The sequence below is a fragment of the Prionailurus bengalensis genome, chromosome D2, assembly GCF_016509475.1.
Source record: "Prionailurus bengalensis isolate Pbe53 chromosome D2, Fcat_Pben_1.1_paternal_pri, whole genome shotgun sequence".
Taxonomy (NCBI): domain Eukaryota; kingdom Metazoa; phylum Chordata; class Mammalia; order Carnivora; family Felidae; genus Prionailurus; species Prionailurus bengalensis.
In genome coordinates, this window is record NC_057351.1 from 84,451,597 (window position 1) to 84,470,078 (window position 18,482).

The following is an 18,482-nucleotide window of genomic DNA, read 5'->3' on the forward strand; positions in this document are numbered from 1 at the left end:
TTAAGAGGGGAGGTGGTGGATGGTTATAATACAACTGCTAACACGGAGTTAATTGGCACTAACCCCCAGATGTGGTAACACCCCTTTCTAGCCAGTGGTAGTTGGCTTTGCTCTGTTTCTACTTTGCATCTTGTGGCAACGCTGAAATCATGGCGGGCGGGCGGGCGGGTCCCGTGCAAGGAAAATCCTCCGAGGCTCTGGAAGCTGTGCTTTAACATAAAGAAAGAAACCTTTGCAAACTGGGAGGCATGGGTACATTTCAATATGGAATAAATGCTTTTTTTTTTTTAACAAATTCTATTTTCTGTGCGTCTTAATTTTTGAACACATTTGACATGGCTTGGCATATCATTTTTCCATCATGGTCTTGCCTCTGAGATTTAGGCCAGGCCTGCCTATTTCAGTGTGTTTTAAAAACGTAATCCTGACTGGGGCGCCTGGGTGGCGCAGTCGGTTGAGCGTCCGACTTCAGCCAGGTCACGATCTCGCGGTCCGGGAGTTCGAGCCCCGCGTCAGGCTCTGGGCTGATGGCTCAGAGCCTGGAGCCTGTTTCCGATTCTGTGTCTCCCTCTCTCTCTGCCCCTCCCCCGTTCATGCTCTGTCTCTCTCTGTCCCAAAAAAAATAAATAAAAAACGTTGAAAAAAAAATTAAAAAAAAAAAAAAAACGTAATCCTGACTGTGGCCACCCTTGCGCTCCAACCCCCTGACCTGCTCTTCCTCAGGTGCTGGCCTGTGGACCGGGGACCCCTGTGCTGCGTCCCGTGGGCCCCTCTCCTGCACGGGCCAGACTGCTTCACTGTTTCAGGCTCGCTGTGAGATGAGTACACCATTCACCATTGGCTCATCCATTGGCTCATTTTGTAAGGCGGGTCACACACACACACACACACACACACACACCCAGAGTTAAGCATATAAAATTGCCAGTTTTGTAGGTTAAAACTTAACAAATAGTGGAAATTTCACATAGTTCCACTTCTCTTGGAAATCCTCCAAGATTGATTAGTAGTAACAAGTTAATTGTCTGGGTGTTTCGGCCAAGGAACCATGAAGCTGTCTATCCTGACCAGAAGTCTAGAAGTCTCTGTGGCTGCCTTTTTCTGGAGCCGCCACAGATAGGGTTTCTCTGTGGGAAGGGAAGGCTGCAGATACTTGGAGTGAAGTTCGGGGTGCTGTTGAGGGAGTTAGAAGAAAAGCAAGTATTGACCAAGATGCATTCATTTTCTTGGGATATTGTGTTTTTAGTAGAGAGCATTTTCTTTAAAAAAAAATGGGTTGTTTTTGGAGTTTTGAGGCGGTTTGCCCGTTGCTAATCTGCTTTATTAAAGTATCAGCATTCGGGGCGCCTGGGTGGCTTGATCGGTTGAGCGTCTGACTTCGGCTCAGGTCATGATCTCATGGTTCATGAGTTCGAGCCCTGCGTTGGGCTCTGTGCTGACAGCTCAGAGCCTGGAGCCTGTTTCAGATTCTATGTCTCCCTCTCTCTCTGACCCTCCCCCGTTCATGCACTGTCTCTCTCTGTCTCAAAAATAAATAAACATTAAAAAAAAATTTTTTTTAATTACAAAGAAAATAATACAGTATCAACATGATCATTCGCAGTAGCCACTCTGAGGACCAGCAGTCTTGGGGAGCATTTTCAGGAGGTCAGGTGCTCCCTTATCAAGTTCTTGCAAAGGTCAGCTTGGTTTTGAATTCATTTTTCTCCAAGAAATGGTTATTTAACGAAACCATTACTCTCGAAATAAATCTTAAGGTTTCTTTTATAATGAAATGTTAAAGTTCTTTCCTGTTAACGTTCTCCAACTTTGTATTTATTTACTAAAAATAACGTGACTTCTTTGTATAATATGCATCTTTACATCCTTATCTGTCAGTGGCAAAGCAGCTGGGAAAGTAAAAGCTGCACTTTGCCGGAAGCGCGGGTTCAGGGAGAGCAGCCTTTGGGGCAACTACGACCACCTTTCAGACTCAGAATGCGCGTGCACACTTTTTTCCCCTTCTAAGCTCTCCTGTCTGTAGGGGTGCTCTGAGCAGGGGCGGTTGCACAGTCTGCAGGGCGCTGGGCAGCTTCTGCCAGGCTGGGGTGGGGGCTTCCTCCGTGGATGGCCCAGCTTCGCACCGTGGCCCCACATGAGGCAGCCCCACGCTGTGAGCCCGGTGGTATGCATGGTGGCCCGGGCCCTGCACCGTCCGAGGCAGTGTGCGCCCCATGGTGAGCCCCGCAGCGTGAGCCCTGCCGTCTGAGCCTGGCGGTGCGGGTGGCGGTGTGAGCCCTATGGCGTGAGCCCTGCAGCGTGCGTGGCGCTGTGTGGGGTGTGAACTCTGCAGTGAGAGCCCCACGGTGTGAGTCCGGTGCAAGCCCCGCGGTGTGCGGATGGTGGTGGACCCCAGCTGCTGCTTCCAATGTCGTCTCACAGATGATGGTTTTCAACAGATGAGTTCTGAGTTTTCTTTTCAAAGTGACTGCAATGTTCCCTTTTAAATGAAATATTTAACACTTTAATAATTCCTTCGTCACAGCTATTAGCTCGTAGCTATGAAATCCAGTTGCATGGCAGTAGTAAAATCTGCATTTTTTAAACCTGCCGGCGAGTAGTTTTTTTGTAACTTCTCTTACAAAGCCTGAAAAGGATTCTTGTGTTTGTGTATCTCTGTCGAACACCCTCTTTCCAAGGGGCCTCCTCTGAAAGCCCTGCCAGAGACTTACGGGAAAGGCCCTTCCAGGGTGAATTAATTAATTTCCCCACTCTATCCTGGAAGACAGTCCCACTGTGCGGTGTGCCTTCCAGTGGAGGCCGTGTGTGGGTCCTGGAAGGCAGTTGGACAATGAGGAAATGAATAGCATCATTACCTCGAGTCCTTACCAGAGACAGTCCTTTAATATTAAAAATCCACCTCTGAGAGCCAAGCAAGGGCTGATCATGCCAGCGCTCCCCCACCCACCCCCACAGCCTTCATGGGGCACACGGGCTCCTCTGCCCTCCTGCCGTCACTCACGTCCACGAAATGCACAGCACACCCGGCCTCCCCAGCCAGGCTGTCTCCCCAGGAAAGAAGGCGCTGAGCCCCCTTCCCATCCGTGTCCCGGGGCCTGCTTTACTGCCCTTCACCTTTGCTCTTGTGAGTCCTGAACACAGCCCGGGTCTGTCTGCAGAGGGTGCGGCAGGGGAGGGTTTTGTCTCAGCCTCCCCTACACGTACACAGCAGGAGGCAGCTTTGTGCTTTCAGGAAGTTTGGACTGGTATTTTCCCCTGGACTTAAAAAAAATAATAATCGCAAATCGAAGAGAAGATAATAACTAAAATAGGTGATGGCATTTACGGTTTCTGGTTGGTAGCAGTCACGGCCCCCCCGTATTATAAAAATTGCTGGCCTTGCTATGATATTACCTAGTAGGGCTAGGAGGTTTGTAAGCCTTCCGGTGCCCACTTATCGATTAGAACAAGCTAACAACACGGCACTTAAATTAAGTGGGAGAGAAACAGCTGGTGAAAATGTACTTCTTCCAACCCTAGAGCTGCTGAGCTGCTTTTCGGGAGCAGCAGATGTGGAAATCTGGCCCAAGGCCTTCTGAGGCCAGCACTGGGAAAGGTGTGGATCAGTAGCCTGGGAGGAGGGGGTGGCAGGCACCCGGGTCAAGGTCTCGAATCAGGAGCAGCCCCCCCCCCACGTGTGTGGTTTGGAGCCACAAGGAAGAGGGTAAGGGCGGGGGTGTTTATGAACAAAAGTAGGCGTGAACCCTGAAAGTAAATGGTGTATGAGAGGTAGAGTGAGCCCTGCAAGTGACCAAGGTTGTGAACGAGCCGCCTTCCTCTTTGGGGACGTTTACCCTTCCAGGGCCTGATAATCGGTCCCCATGAACCCCTCCCCACAGCACCAGAAGCCACCATTTTTCTCAAAGCACATGGTGTCTCCACTGCCCCTTCTGTCTGGCTGTGACACCTTGCTTTCCTGGGAATGTTTCCTGTGGACAGGAAGGAGTGCCCTGCATGGGCTCATCACGTCTCCTGGCCCCTGTCTGCATATATGAATATCCACATCATTTGTAGCTCCACAGCGGAATCGGTGTTAGATGACCGGAATTCTGCATCCACACTGAGGGTTTCTCCGGGTCAGGGGCTCCCAGCCTGAGCAGAAAGGAGAGGCACTTGGCAGGGTAGGTGCTCCCTGGGGGCGCCCGAGGGGTGCTGGCTCTGTAGGCCGTGGCCGTGGTCCTGCTTGCTTCTGGCTCTGTTTGCAGGGGTCCAGCCAGGCCAGCTCGGAAGCAGTCAGCATACTTCACCCTTAGCTCTTCAGCTTGACGGATCAACTACACTTTGGCATATTGGTGAATTTCACGGGCCAGGGAGCCGAGGTTCAGATTATGTCTTAGTTCATCATTTCCTATTGTATTATGCTGTTTCCTGCCTGGTAATTGTCCTTGGTGTTTGTTTATTCTTTGTACTATTTGACCACATCTTGGATGAGAAGTTTTTAGTGTCAGCAATGATTCATTTAAACAAACAGCTTTGTAAGTTGCTCTCCTATCTCCTGCCCTTCATCTGGGAGTGTGTGTACCAGGACACTCTAGACTGTTTGTTTGTGTTATGCCTACAATCTCTGTACTTCTCACCCTCCAAAGACACGTCAAAAATCTTAAATATGGGCAAATACAGATACACGCACACACATTTGTGTGTGTGTGTGTGTATGTACACATCACACGTATAAGTGTGTGCATCATATACATACATTTCCCCGATTTTGAGAATTACTGCTCGCTCTGAAGGAATTTGTTGAAATGGATCAGACTCTTAGAGCTTCACTCTGTGCTCAGGTTGACATTTCTAATTGAATAACGATTTTTGTTTGAGGCCTAGAATTGCATATTTAAGAGCTGTTCTTGCTGTTGTACTTAACAACTTCTAGAAGTTCTGGGTTACGTATCCATGTGTCTGCCTAATCTCGAACTCTGCCCGCGGCCACATGAGGAGGAGCGAGAGCCAGTGTGCTGTTCGTTTTTTGTAATTTGGAAGGTGTGAGCAAGGCTGGCTGCGCATCAGCATCTGTGCCATCAGGTTACAAAGTCACATGACAGTGAGCCCCTCAAGAGTGTTCCCAGGTGCGTCACTTTGCCAGGACACCCCCTGGTAGAGTGTTGACAGAGCTGACCAGAGCCTTTGGGAGGTGTGCCCTTACCTGTGGCCCAAAAGTGTGGTTCTTCTTTGAAGCGTCTGGGTGCATGAAGTTTTAGATTCTGGGGGAGACCCCTGAACAACAGAAGCAAGACGACAAAGGGAAGAGGTTGCTTCAGGTTCTGGATGCCAGCTTCGTCCTCCGCACGTCTAATGTAGATCCAGTCCTGGGGTTGCTGCGGAGGAGGTTAACGGTCACATCACCCAGAGTGTCCCCTTGGACCTACCCTAGGAGTTGTAGTATGTGCCCCCTCCCACAGAGGAGAATTGAGTCTGTGCGTGGACACCAGCTCCTGAGATGCTGGCAGTGGCTGACCAGAATCACAGCCTGCCAGACCCGAGAGCACGTGTGGTGTTCCTGTGCCGCGAGCCCTCTGATAAATCGTAATTACCATGGGCTCATGGAGAAGCCTAGTTCAGTGAAAGTTCCATCCTAAACATGGGGAGGTGGTCAGAGCCTGTGTTCCCTGAGGTTTCCATAAATCAAGCAAAAAAAAAAAAAAAAAAATGAACTTGAGAATGTCTTTAGTGAAGGCCACCGGGGTCACAGTATAATTTAACCAAGCTTAAAAGGTAACCAAAAGGTGGTTTGAAAGTCAGCTACTTTCAGACTTTGTGTAGGATTTAACGGGATCTCTTTTGCAAATAAATAATACTTGAAATTGTTACAAGTGTAGCTTTTATGGGAAAATACATTACAATGTAACTGTTACATCTAGCACAATAATTAAACAGCAAACTGGCGAAAGTTTCACCCTCATTATGTTCACGCATTTAAGAAGATCACCGACCGTGTCCTCGTGTTGGGTACGTGTGGGTATTCTTTACCTCGGAGCAGCAGAGTATCAGATTTCTACCTACCGAGAAAAGAAAATTACAGTGTCTGTTTCCTCAACTTTCCATTTTAAATGGGCTTTGAAAAGTAGGAATTTTCTATCAGGTCTATATTTTAAAGTGAAAAACAGACTTTTCACTTAAATGTGCTTTCAAAATTTTTATTCCCACTGTAGGCATTAGATTAACATGTTGCTTCCAAAGAGAATGTTTAAATATTTTTGTTGTCATAAAATATTGTATATTCACATTTTACAGGCAGCGTTAATGCATTTTTAAATGCATTTTTATACCATCCGAGAAGTAATAAATAGGATTCTCTCTACCACCTGGGTTTATAGAGAAAATTATATTTTAATAAAAAATGTATAGAGAATTGGACTGTAAATTATCAATACATTAAATATATAAATGTTAGTACATTAATGGCAGTAACACTGTAACGCTATTTGTCGGAGCCAAAAGTGTAAAAACTATTACTTATTTAAATGCCTCATCACCTATGATTTTTACCTGCAACCCTTATGTTCGGGCCGACTCAGAATACAAGATTTACAGGTTGTGTGTACGTGTCAGAATGGGAAGATCTGATCCCTTTCCAAGGCCGTTTGCGTAGCCGTGTGATTCGTGCGGTGGTGGAGTCACCAGGACGGAGCAGACCTCCTGAGGCTCGGCACGCTGGGGCATCGTGTTGTATCTTAATGGCACCAAACACAGTGCGTCTCAAGAAGGAAACTGGAGAATGAAGTAGGGGAAGGAAAGTCTTTAGCCTAAAATACATCTCAGTTACGAGTGATAAGTTATGAAAATCAGATCAGATTTCTCCTGCTCTCTAAATATTAAGGTAAACAGCGACAGTGTTTCAGAAAGTAGGATCCCTGGTGAGTCCTGCCCGCTCCCACCCCCCACCCCCCAGCTTCAAAAGCTACAGTATCTTCGTTACTATGGCAACTACTTTTGCATTTTTTTGAGTACCGCTCTTAATTGTTGCACAGAACACGCCGTGTAAAGGACCCATCCCTAGACGTGCGTGTGTACACGCATTGTCTGCTTTTTCTAAAAATGCATGCTCCTTCCTCGGCTGGGCCACGGTGGTCCGGCAACATGATCTTCTTTTCAGCCTTTCCTTAGACAGTTTGAGGAAAACCCAGGAGCTGAGCTCATGCGACCTCGAGCTCATTGCTTGGCCAAGACATACTTTTCAGAGAAAATTCGCAGCTCTTCCTCTGTTTAGAAGAAGATATGCAAGAAGCAACATAAATGGCACGTCCCCCCCCCCCCCCGCCTTTTTTTTCCTCAAGAATTGGGCCTTTGATGTTCAAGAGCAGCTAATATTAAAGGCCATCCCTGGCAGGCCTTAGAAACTGTGCCTATTTATGACCAATGTAAAACAGCGAAATCTAGCTGAGTATGATGGCATCATTAGTTTGTGAATCGCATCCTTGAAAATAACTGTGGAGGAGCCAAATCGGTTTAAAGGAAGATAACGGAATGGTTTAAGCTGCTTAGGTTGAATGCCAATTATGTTTTAATATTCAACTGAGCATATTTTACTAAGAAAAAAGGCCGCGTTGACGCATGCATAACTCATTGGCAGCGTCGGCCAGCTGTGCCACTCTACTCTGCGAATCACTTTGTGCATTTTAGTGGCATGGTAATTTAGTGGAGAACTACCTGAGTGATGGCATTTTCAATGAGCAGGTAATCTACAGAGAATTTTTATATGGTTATGAGTTCTGTGCTTCAGCCCAGCAACACAAAAATACATCAAGACCAATTACGGTATCAACTTTCAGCGTGGTACCCTCGCCACGCAAGTGCATGTATTTCTGCCCCAGGCATTTCAAATTGCATCTAATTTGAAATCTTTGGGGTTTTAATTAAATTTCAGAATATATGGAATTCTTCATTAGTACCTGCTCTGAATAGCAGATTATCCTTCTCTTGGTCTCGTTAAAGAAGTAGGCTGTGGTAAATAGCATGTTCAGGAACTGATCATTTGTGGGGCCTGGGTATTGGAACAGAAATAGTGAAATGCAAAATAATATCAAAAAGATTATTAGTCCAGGGAGAGTCTCTTGATTTGTATTTTAATGGAATTTTACATTTCTCTTAATGATTTGCAAATTGTCCTCTGATTATAAGATGCATTAAGCTTTTCATTTTAATGGCAAAGACACAGCCATTAGCAGAATTTTTTTTTTTTCTGTCTTCTTTTTAGAGTGCTTCCCTGCAGCAGATAAATATTGAAACCATTAACACCTTTTGATGTTCCTCACAGCCTGCACCTTGGACCCACGCGAGGCTCCTGTGGTCTCTCAGTGTTAACACCTGGCTGGGGGCCCCTGCTTCTTCACCGGCTGGGTTTCCTTTTCCAGAATACAGGATTCGTTTTTTAAAGTTTCACCGGCAGATCTTGTTTATTTGTGTTAAAGCTAATGCATTTAAATAGTATTAATGGCCCAATTTGTATTAATAAAAGCCGTTCTCCTCGGTGTGAAGGTTGACGGTGCTCACCGCTCCTACCCCGCGCCGGTCTGTAGGGCTGGAGTGAGGGAGGGCCGAGCAGCGTGCACGGAGAACGCAGGCTCGCCTTGCCAGTCTGGAGGGTTCTGGGGAAGTTCGCGTGCGGTAAGAGAGGCGCACAGGGCTCAAGGCAGTAGCCAGCTGACCGAGGCCGACCACAGCTCGAGCCCAAGAGCAGGCTGCTTGCCTCCGCTTTGGCCTCTGAGGTAATGTCTTGATTTTCAGGCTAAGACTTCTGGTCCCCTACAAAGTGCACGCCGCTTATGTGACCAGAGCCACGGGTGGGAATCCGCGCTTGCCCCCACCTGCCAGCAGGCCCGGGTGAGGGGCGGGGACTTGCTGCTCTGACCTAGGACGTGCGAGGGCTGAGGCTCCCCGGGGCCCTTCAGAAGCCAGCAGCCCCATGTGACCGCAGAACTGGAAGAACCAGGGCCACCTCCCGGAGGAGCCCAGTGAAGGCCTGTGCCCCCTCAGCCCTCTGTTCTCAAGGGTGGATCTTCAGGCCGAGCGGGCCGGGCCGACCTGAGGGATGTTTCCAGCATCCCTGCTGACCTTGACCCAGCCCAGGTCTGTGAGCTGGTGAGGGATGCTCCCTTGAGCCTCTAGGCGCTCATCCGTGCAGCCCTGCCCGCATGTGTGACCTCAGGCCCCGTGCTCGGCCTGCGTGGAGCCTGGGGGCTCCCCACCCCCATTTCCACCAGGCCTGCAGAGCCAGCGCGGGGACTGCCGGCGCCCCTTGTCCGGGACTGTGGGAGCGCGTGCCACGGGCTGGGTGGCTTGGGCAGCGGAAGGGTGTTCTCTCTGTTCTCTCACAGCTCTGGAGCTGCAAGTCCAGGGTCCAGGCTTTTCCCGAGCTGCCCGCCTGCCGCCCCTGCGTGGGTCCCTTTAGGGACAAAGGCCCCTGGGGTCGCGTTGCACGTTCTCCTTTCTTCGTCACAGGGACACCAGTCAGACGGCTCAGGGTCCCCCAACGGCCCTCTCGTAATCACCTCTTTAAAGGCCCTTTCTCCAAATAGTTGCTTTGTCAGGTGCTACTGGCTGTTGGGACCTCAGCATTGGATTTTGGAGGACACGGTCCCACCAGTAACATGCTTTCTGAGCCTCTGATGGCCCGTGTGTAAGGCGGGGTGACAGCAGCGACGTGTAAAGGGGTCCTGAGGGGGAAATGAGACCTCCAGAGACCCAGCACAGGGAGCCCCTGCTGCCTTCGCAGCGGATAGAAGGTGCTCTCCAGAATCCTAGTGACCCTCGTGGTGAGCAGACTCTGCCCGGCGTTGTGAACCAAGTCTTCTGAAGTGCTCTAGACATTCAACAGAACTTGGCAAGGACACCCTGCCTAGTGGCTACAGGACACACAGCTTGTGTCCCCGCGGGCTGGCCACACTGAGCCACAGTAGAGGGTCAGCGTGTCTGGGGAGAACTCCCTGCAGAGCGGGGGAAGGGGAGGGGCCCTCCCACCTGTCTCGGCTCTGATGGAGACCAGCCCCGCCAGGTTGCCCTTCCTGAAGCTTCTCTGGAGATGCCTGGTGCTTTGCTCGTTCATTCACACCCACCCTGAAGATAACATTTGGCTTTCTTAGATGCGGGACGTCCTCCTCTGGGGAAACACGGATGCGCGCACTTCGGGTTTAAGCTTGAGGCTATCTGCCGTCAGACTGGTGCTGCAGGAGGCCGGGCCACCTGGCTCTGACCGCCGTGGGAGATGTTTGTGAGGTGTCAGCTGTCACCATTTCCAGCACTGAACGCACTTCACTGTCCGTTTCCGACCTTCGGTTCAGCTGCCGTGGTTTGGGCCCATCCTCATAAGCGTGGCTCTCGGCTTTGCAGAATAGAAAGTGAGGGGATGTGGGGCAGTGGGCCAGCCAAGTCTCAACGACACGACACGTGCAGGAAGATGTGCCTCGTGTTTCTTAACAAATTCCTGGTCTCATTTGTTTCTTGTTACTTTAATCTTGGAGGAGAAGCCATTAAAAGCCTCCTGTAAGTGATTTTGGAGGTTCTGTTCCTTGGTAGCGAGTCAGGCCTCCGAAGGAGAGCACGGGGCCTCTTGCCCAGGCGCTGCCTGCAAGTGGGAGGCGTCACACTTGCTCTGCGTCTAGGCCGTGCAGGCCTGGGCTTCGCGGCTCTCGCCTCCCTCGAAGCCTGAGCCCCTGCTGGTCCTGCCTCTAGGGCCTTTTGTCTCCTTACTGTCTGGTCTCGTTTTGCAGAAGCCCCCGTGAGGGGTTCACTGAGGACGCTGCTCTTCGTGCGCGCAGGCTAACTTCTGGCGAAGACCGTCCCGGGCGGGCCTGCCTTTTCTCTCCGTACATCATATAGCCGTGCTTGTTGGTAGAACTGGGGTGCAGGGTGGAGGTGATTCAGAAAGGTGGAACCTTACGTGGAAAATCAGAGGGGACCCTGTGCTGAGATCAGGACCACAAGCAGAGGTCTAAACAGGTCCCGAATCCTGAGGTTGCTGGCTGCCCCCAGGGGGTTGCTGCAGACTCTGCCCTCAAGCCACCTGAAGCGCAGGCAGAGCGCTTCTCTGAGGCCTTGCTCGTGACCTTGGGGTGCAGCTGTGCTCGGCCCCGGGCACCGCACGCGCACCACTTCTAGCCTGCTGCAGGCAGCCTCTAGCGCTTTTGCAAAACCCTTGAGTTTCTAAATTCGGCAGTTTTAACCTTGGATCCTAGAAGCAAGACTTCAAGCCCTGAGTTTATTATATCAGAGAGTTGAGCCGTGTTTGCTGTCTCTTAGAGCACGCAGGATGATCCTCTGAGAACTTTTTACAGCTTGCCTATCTTTCTGACAGACAAGGTCGTTTCTGCTCCTCCTGCCAGACCCCTGCAGCGCTCGGCCGAGGGTGTCGTTGCCCACTGTGTCCTACCCACACTCGGCAACGGGAAACCAGCAAAATATCACCCGCACTCAGTCATTCCCTTGTCCCCGGATTTGCCGCAGCTGTGAGCAGAGGATTCCCAGGGCTCTTGAGGACAGCTGAGCACAAATGGGCTTAGGGAAGAAAGGAGCAGACGTACATTTAACTCCAGAGGAAGCAGATCTAGGTCACTTGGTAAAACCTCAGTTCTACCGGATGTTAAGACGTCTTACCAGGAAAGATTGCGTGACCACCAGCAGAAGCTTGGGAACGTGTAAGCAAAGCTGAGCCAGACTCCCGAGACACACCCTTCAGTACGGTGTGTATACCTCGATGGTCAGAAGGTTCCGTAGTTTATGAATTTCCTGAACCTCCCCAAATACAGAACCTTCTCCACAGCTCCTCTCCCTGTTAGCACCTGGGGATGGCTGATGCTCCCCACAGTGTAGTCTGGAGAGCCCTGGCCTATGGAACCGCCATAAAAATGACCTAGCCTTCCCGGGTGACCTTTGGACACTTGAGGAGATTCCAGAAAACCCTGGGAGGATTTGTAGAAAACCCCTGGGAGGTGTGCTGGGGCAGCAACGGCTGTGTGGCCCTCCCCTCCCTGGACCAAGTGTGCTCTGCCCCCTTTTTCCAAAGAGCAGGTGGATGGAAGTATGGAGGGGTGGCCAGCTTCCCCCTTCCCAAGTGCCTTGGACACGGTTGTTAAATGACCCTTGATTAGTTATTCCATTTTATACATTGGGGGCAGAGAGCCTAGAAATTCAGTACAATACATGTATTGAATTTTCTTCCCAGACTTTAAAAAAAAAAAAAAATGTCATCGTCTCCAAAGTAAAGATCAATTGGGAGGAAGCGGAGATGATCCTGAGTGGTGAGGGCCGGGGACTCCAGGCCTCCCATGAGTGGGTGGGGACAGATGCCACTCGTAGACAGAGCCCTAGGCCTGACCATGAAGACCCAAGTTCAGCTCATCATTTGTTGGACAAGTACCCATTGGGCTACATGCAAAGCCCTCGTGTAGGCTCTGGAAATTTAGCACAGAACAACAAAATCCTGGGCCTTAAGGAGCTTCTGTGGCAGTGGGAAATAGATACACATGTATATGATGTGCATCCCCTAGACTCTTGGGGGAGTGATGTGAGTGCTTTGAAGGAGCGTAAACCAGGCCACTGGGATGAAGAGGGCGGGGCTTGGAGGTCGGGGTGCTAAGGGCTCCTTTGGAAAGTGTGAGCAGAGGAGGAAGAGGCAGTGTGTGTGGCACTCAGATGCTTGCATATTTCTTCCTCTTCCCGCTCCTGTGTAAAATCTAAACACCAGGAAGAACAAGAAAACCAAATAACCTTTTTGAATCACTTCTTATCAGATGACAGGAGCAGTTTCAAGAGCCTCCTTAATTGTTGAGCACATTGAAGGCAAGTTGATATTTTCATGATTTTAGTGAAATACTTGCTTCAGATAAAAGAAACTTCCTACGGGGTTTGTGAGGTACTGATAATAAAGGGAAGGTTCACGATGCCCCTCCCCCCCCCCCCCCACCGGGTAAGGAATGGAGCACCAGCAGCACTGCCAAGTACCTGTGTGCCCTCCCTGGCCGTGTCTGCCTTCCCTCCTCGCGGCCCCGTGTTTGCTGTTACATACGAAGGGGGTAATACCGATATCTTCCTGTGACTTGCCCTGTTCAATCAACATTGTTGTGAGATTCCTCTATTTTTGAATCCCGTGGAGATTTTTACTAATAACTACTGTTAAGTATCCCATGTTGTGAATTTGCCATAATTTGTTTCCTATGCTGTGTTACAGAAATGAGGGTTCTCACCTTTTTTTTTTTTTTCTTGCCTTTATAAGTGATGTGCTACAGATATTCTAGTACAGGTGTTTTAGTGTTCTGGGTGGCTGGAAATATGTGGAAAAGTATGAAAGTTATTTCTCAGTTTTCTTATTTTCTTTAAAAGATATTACTTCACAGGGGCGCCTGGGTGGCGCAGTCGGTTAAGCGTCCGACTTCAGCCAGGTCACGATCTCGTGGTCCGTGAGTTCGAGCCCCGCATCAGGCTCTGGGCTGATGGCTCAGAACCTGGAGCCTGTTTCTGATTCTGTGTCTCCCTCTCTCTCTGCCCCTCCCCTGTTCATGCTCTGTCTCTCTCTGTCCCAAAAATAAATAAACGTTGAAAAGATATTACTTCACAACAAAACTAATAATGAATTTGGGGGGTTATAATATATATAGAAGTAGAGTAACAATAGTATAAAAGGTAGGACTGGGGAAATGATAATTACTGCTGTAAGGTTCTTTATGTTATTGTGAGCAAGTGTAATGTTATCTGAGGGCAGACTTTGATAAACCAAAGATGAATTTGCACATTCTAAAATGACACTTAAGAAATAAAACCGACATAAGCCAATAGATAGTGCATACGCTAATTGAAAAGGTAAAGTAGAATACTGATTTTAACAATACTTAACCTGAAAGGAAAAAGAGAGAAAGGGGAGCAGAAAACAGGACAAATAGCACATCCATCTTATTTAAACCCAACTGCATTGGTAATTACGTTAAATGTAAATGGTCTTAAGATTCAATAAAAAGGCATAGATTCCTCCTTATTAAGATTCGATAAAAAGCCAGACACCCCCCCACACACACTGTATATATTTTCTACGATACACAGATTATAAAAGGGTAAAGACAAGAGTTTTGTGCAAAAAGTTAAGTAAAATGAAGTCACATGTATCAGAAAGGAATAAGTACACTTGTCTTCATTTTCAGGTTATATAGTTGTTTACATAGAGTATCTTATATAGAATTTTGAAAACTATTAAAACAAGTGAGTTCAACAATGCTGAAGATAAATTTTAATATATAAAGTTATTTGATTTTTATGCAAAGAAATTAAAAATTAAAGTATAAAGTATTCAGGATTAACTTTAATAAAAGATACATAAGACCTGGCCATTGAGCAATATAAAACATGCTGAGAGAAATTAAAGAGGGCCTAAATACACATCCTTTCATCATAGGAAAAGCCAGTACTGCCAAGACTTTAGTTCTTCATGAACTATCCTTTGTGTTAAGTTCACTCAGGCCTTGAAATTCCCAGCTGATTCTAAAGCTATATGGAAATGCAAAAGGCCTAGAATATCTAAAGCAAGCTTGAAACTAAATGAAGATGTTAGGACTAGCATTACCTGATTTCAAGACTCACTAATCTTCTGTAATCAAGATACTGTGGTACTTGCATAAAGATCAAAACTTAGAGCAGAAGAGAAAACCTTTTCAACAAATAGTGCCTGAACAACTTGGTATCATCTGCAAAAGAAGAAAAAAATTCACCTTGACCCTTTGCTCACACCATATATAAAAAATAACTTGATATGTATCTGTACCTAAATGTAAAGCGTGGACTCTAATGCTTTTAGAAGAAACCATGGAAAATACCTTCATAATTTTAACGGACAAATATTTCCTATAACACAGAAAAATAAGGCTACGAACACAAATAAAATACACTCTATTCAAAGTAAAAGACATCATTAAAACAATGAATAGGAAAGAGACAGAGTAAGAGAAAGTATTTGCAACGTGTATACCTAACAAAGGATTTGTACACAGGACATATGAAGACTCCTGAGTGCATAATAAAAAGACAGTCCAGTAAGTGGGAAAAAGAGGAGCAGCCTCTTCACAAAGGAATATTGTCTGAATTGACCCGTAAATACATGAAAAAGTGCTCATTGTGAAATTCGAGACCTATTACTACTTACATTAGCACCCCAAAAATGAAATACTTAGGTATAACTGTAACCCAAGTATGTACTAGGTCTATAGCGGGAAAGCTGGAGGCGATGGCAGAGATCAAAGAAGAGCTAAATGGATGCAGAGGAATCCCGTGTTCATGAATAGGAAGACTTTATATGGTCAAGATGTCAGTTCTTTCCAACTTGATGTAAAAATTTAACGCAGTCTCGATCACAGCTCCAGCAGTTTGCCTGGTGGGTATCAGCAAACTGATTCTGAAGTCTATATGGAGGCCCAGAATGGCCAATAACACAACACTGAAGGAAAACAAGATTGGAGGACTGAGGCGAGTGTACCTTAGGACTTACTAAAAAGCTGCAGTAATCAAGACAATGGAGTGTGGGTGAAGTAATAAACAGGTGAGTGGCACAAAAGAACCCAGGAATAGACTGGGCTGGTTTTCAGCAAAGACACAAAGACAATCCAGTAGGAAAAAAAGGTAATCTTTTCAACAGATGCTGCTGGAGTAACAGAAGATCTGTATGCAAAGAAAGGACTATAGACAGACTTTCCACCCTTCACAAAAATCTAACTCAACATGGACCACAGGCCTAAATGTAAAACGCAAACCATTAAGACTCCTAGAAGACAGGAGAACACCTAGATGACCTTGGGGATGGTGACGACCTTTTAGGTGAAACACCGAAGGCACCATTCAGGAAATAATTGGTAAGTTGGACTCTCTTAAAATTAAAAACTGGTGCTCTGTGGAACACAGCATCTATGGAATAAGACAAGCTGCAGACTGGAAGAAAGTATTTGCAAGAGACACATGTGATAAGGACTGTTCCCTAAAATATGCAAAGAACCTTTGAAACTTGGGAAGAAAATGAACAAGCCAACTGAAAAGTGAGCCAGAGACATGAACGGACACCTGACCAATGAAGATACACAGATGGCGAGTTATCAGATTAGGGGCGCCTGGGTGGCGTAGCCGGTTAAGCGTCCGACTTCAGCCAGGTCACGATCTCGCGGTCTGGGAGTTCGAGCCCCGCGTCAGGCTCTGGGCTGATGGCTCAGAGCCTGTAGCCTGTTTCCGATTCTGTGTCTCCCTCTCTCTCTGCCCCTCCCCCGTTCATGCTCTGTCTCTCTCTGTCGCAAAAAATAAATAAACGTTGAAAAAAAAAAAAAAATTAAAAAAAAAAAAAAAAAAGGGGGGGGCTTAACATCCTACGTTGTCAGGGGAAAATGCAAATTAAAATAACGAGATGCTACTACGCACCTATTAGAATGGCCAACATCCAGAACACTGACAACAGCAAATGCTGGTGAGGATGTGGGGCAACAGGAGCTCCCATTCGCTGCTGGTGGGGACACAACATGGTGCACTTGGGAAGACAGTTTGGCAGATTCTTACAAAATTAAGTCTAATCTTGCCTTACCACCGAGCCATCAGGCTCCTTAGTATTTACCTGCATGAACTGAAAACATGCCCATTCAAAATCCTGCACACAGATGTTTATAGCAGCTTTATTTATAATTGAAAAAAATCCCGAAAGGAACCAGGATGTCCTTCGGTAGGAGAGTGGCCATCTGTGGGTCATCAGTGTCCCTCCCGGGCCCCCTAAACCACCCCGCAGGACGGACTGGCCATCCTGGTCTCATAGGCATGGTGAGGGAAGGGAAGCCTCAGGTCTTTGAACTGTGTCACCAGACTCTGCTAAGCCAGCAAGCTGAGCAGGGGCTCTGTCAGTGAGTTGCCTTTCCATTTTGCAGTGAAGACAGTCCTGCACAGCCGCCTTCCCTTGGTGAGTGGAAGAGAGCACAGAATCCGTGTCCATGTGGGCCCAAGGCGTGACCGGCCCCTTGAGCTATCCTCTTGGCTTGGCCACATCTGAGGGCAGGCGGCAGTGTCCTAGGCAGGCCAGAGCTTTGGTGTTCATAGCCATGGTTTGAATGACTAAAGTTGAGTGGTTTAATTATAGAGTACTTCATTTAATTAATGTTCCCCCAGTCTGTTGCTGATGTGCAACATAGAAGTTCATTAATCTGAGTGTCAGACAGCATTCCTAGACCTGAAAACCATTGTGCTTTTCCTGAGTGTGTGTCGTCGTGTTTAACCACACGACAGGCCTGTTGTACCAGCACGATGACAACCCTTTCAGAAAGTGCCCCCGGACTACAGAGTGTGTTCTGTTTTCGGGGCTGAATGCACACCAGTGGGCTGGACCACACGTTGACCTAACTCGGACGCTGTGGTTGGGTAGCATGCTCATGGAGTGTTTCCACATCCACAGAAGCTCAAGGGGCAGAGCGTAGTTTACACATTCTTGTAATGTTTTATTTTTAAGCAGCCAGTGCGGAGGTTTTGTGGCTCAGTGAGCCCACACGGCCGTCCTCTGTATAGACTGGCCAGGGCCAAGGGCCCCAGGGTTTCCATTTTGTGGTCATCCTGTCCTCTCTGTGGCTTTGTGTGTCTCCTTAGCAGTCATGCACTTCCAGCCGAGACCTCCTCTCCCCACCGTTACCACATTTCACATTCAAGCGTACCTCTTTGCACACATACGATCTCTGCAGAGCAGTGATTTTGCCTCACAGACCTGAGCCGTTTCCGAGGTCCGGGTGGGGCCGATCAGGTTCCCACTTCGTGGCTGTGGTTCTGTCGGCAGCTCACGCTTACTGAGCCCTCTCCATGTGACGGGGACTCTGTTGAACACTTGGTGCAGATTTCACTTTCAGTCCTCGATGCTGGGACCCTCGTTTTTGAGTTGAGGGCACCGAACTTCAGAGAGATAATGAGCTTAAATGGCTAGTAACTGGCACAGATGACAGGAATGCATGCACATGTCACCTCACAACGTGAGCCCTCTCCTCACATGCCAGGAAGGGTAAATTCACCACGGCAGTCTTTGCTGGCCATGCCGTGACCACATAGAGCCAGTCGTGCAAGTGGCTCGTAGTTGGGAGCGTGAGCTGGTTTTGAAGTTGGCTATAGCTTCTGTGTTGACCACTTGGTAGAATCAGGAGTGACTGTGACATCACTGCCCTACTGTCTACCTGGAGGCTTACATTCCATGCTAGTTCATGTTTTGCTTTTTTAGCTCTCCAATGCCATGTTTTCCAGTGAGGGGTCTGAGCAGGTGGTGACTGCCACCTGAAGCCCTTGGCCGTGCACTTGGGGCACACCTGTGCCCCTGCTGCAGCCCTGCCTCCTCCTGGCATGCACATAGTAGCTGCTGATTGAATATTGAATAAATGAGTAAGAAACTAATAAATCTGAACATAACACTGGGTCTTTTCTCCCTTGCATTATGTGAGCCTGAATTTGGGACATTACCTTCTACATAG

At 48.0% G+C, this 18,482-nt stretch overlaps 1 protein-coding gene and 1 long non-coding RNA gene across 8 annotated transcripts in view; one reads left to right on the forward strand and one right to left on the reverse strand.

The window, feature by feature from the left end:
• The window catches only part of MGMT (O-6-methylguanine-DNA methyltransferase), a 299,845-nt gene that overhangs the window by 255,577 nt on the left and 25,786 nt on the right, over positions 1-18,482 (forward strand). The gene's annotated exons all lie outside the window — the stretch shown is intronic.
• Positions 4,769-18,289, reverse strand: LOC122493387. 3 transcript variants are annotated; one of them, XR_006299880.1, is made up of 4 exons: positions 17,685-18,289; positions 6,526-6,747; positions 5,970-6,035; positions 4,769-5,354 (listed from the first exon to the last, which is right to left on the reverse strand). It is a non-coding gene; the product is annotated as an uncharacterized LOC122493387 (long non-coding RNA). The 3 variants fall into 3 exon arrangements; XR_006299879.1 differs by lacking the exon at positions 4,769-5,354 and having other exon boundaries at positions 5,687-6,035; positions 17,685-18,269; XR_006299878.1 differs by lacking the exon at positions 4,769-5,354 and having other exon boundaries at positions 5,687-6,035; positions 17,735-18,261.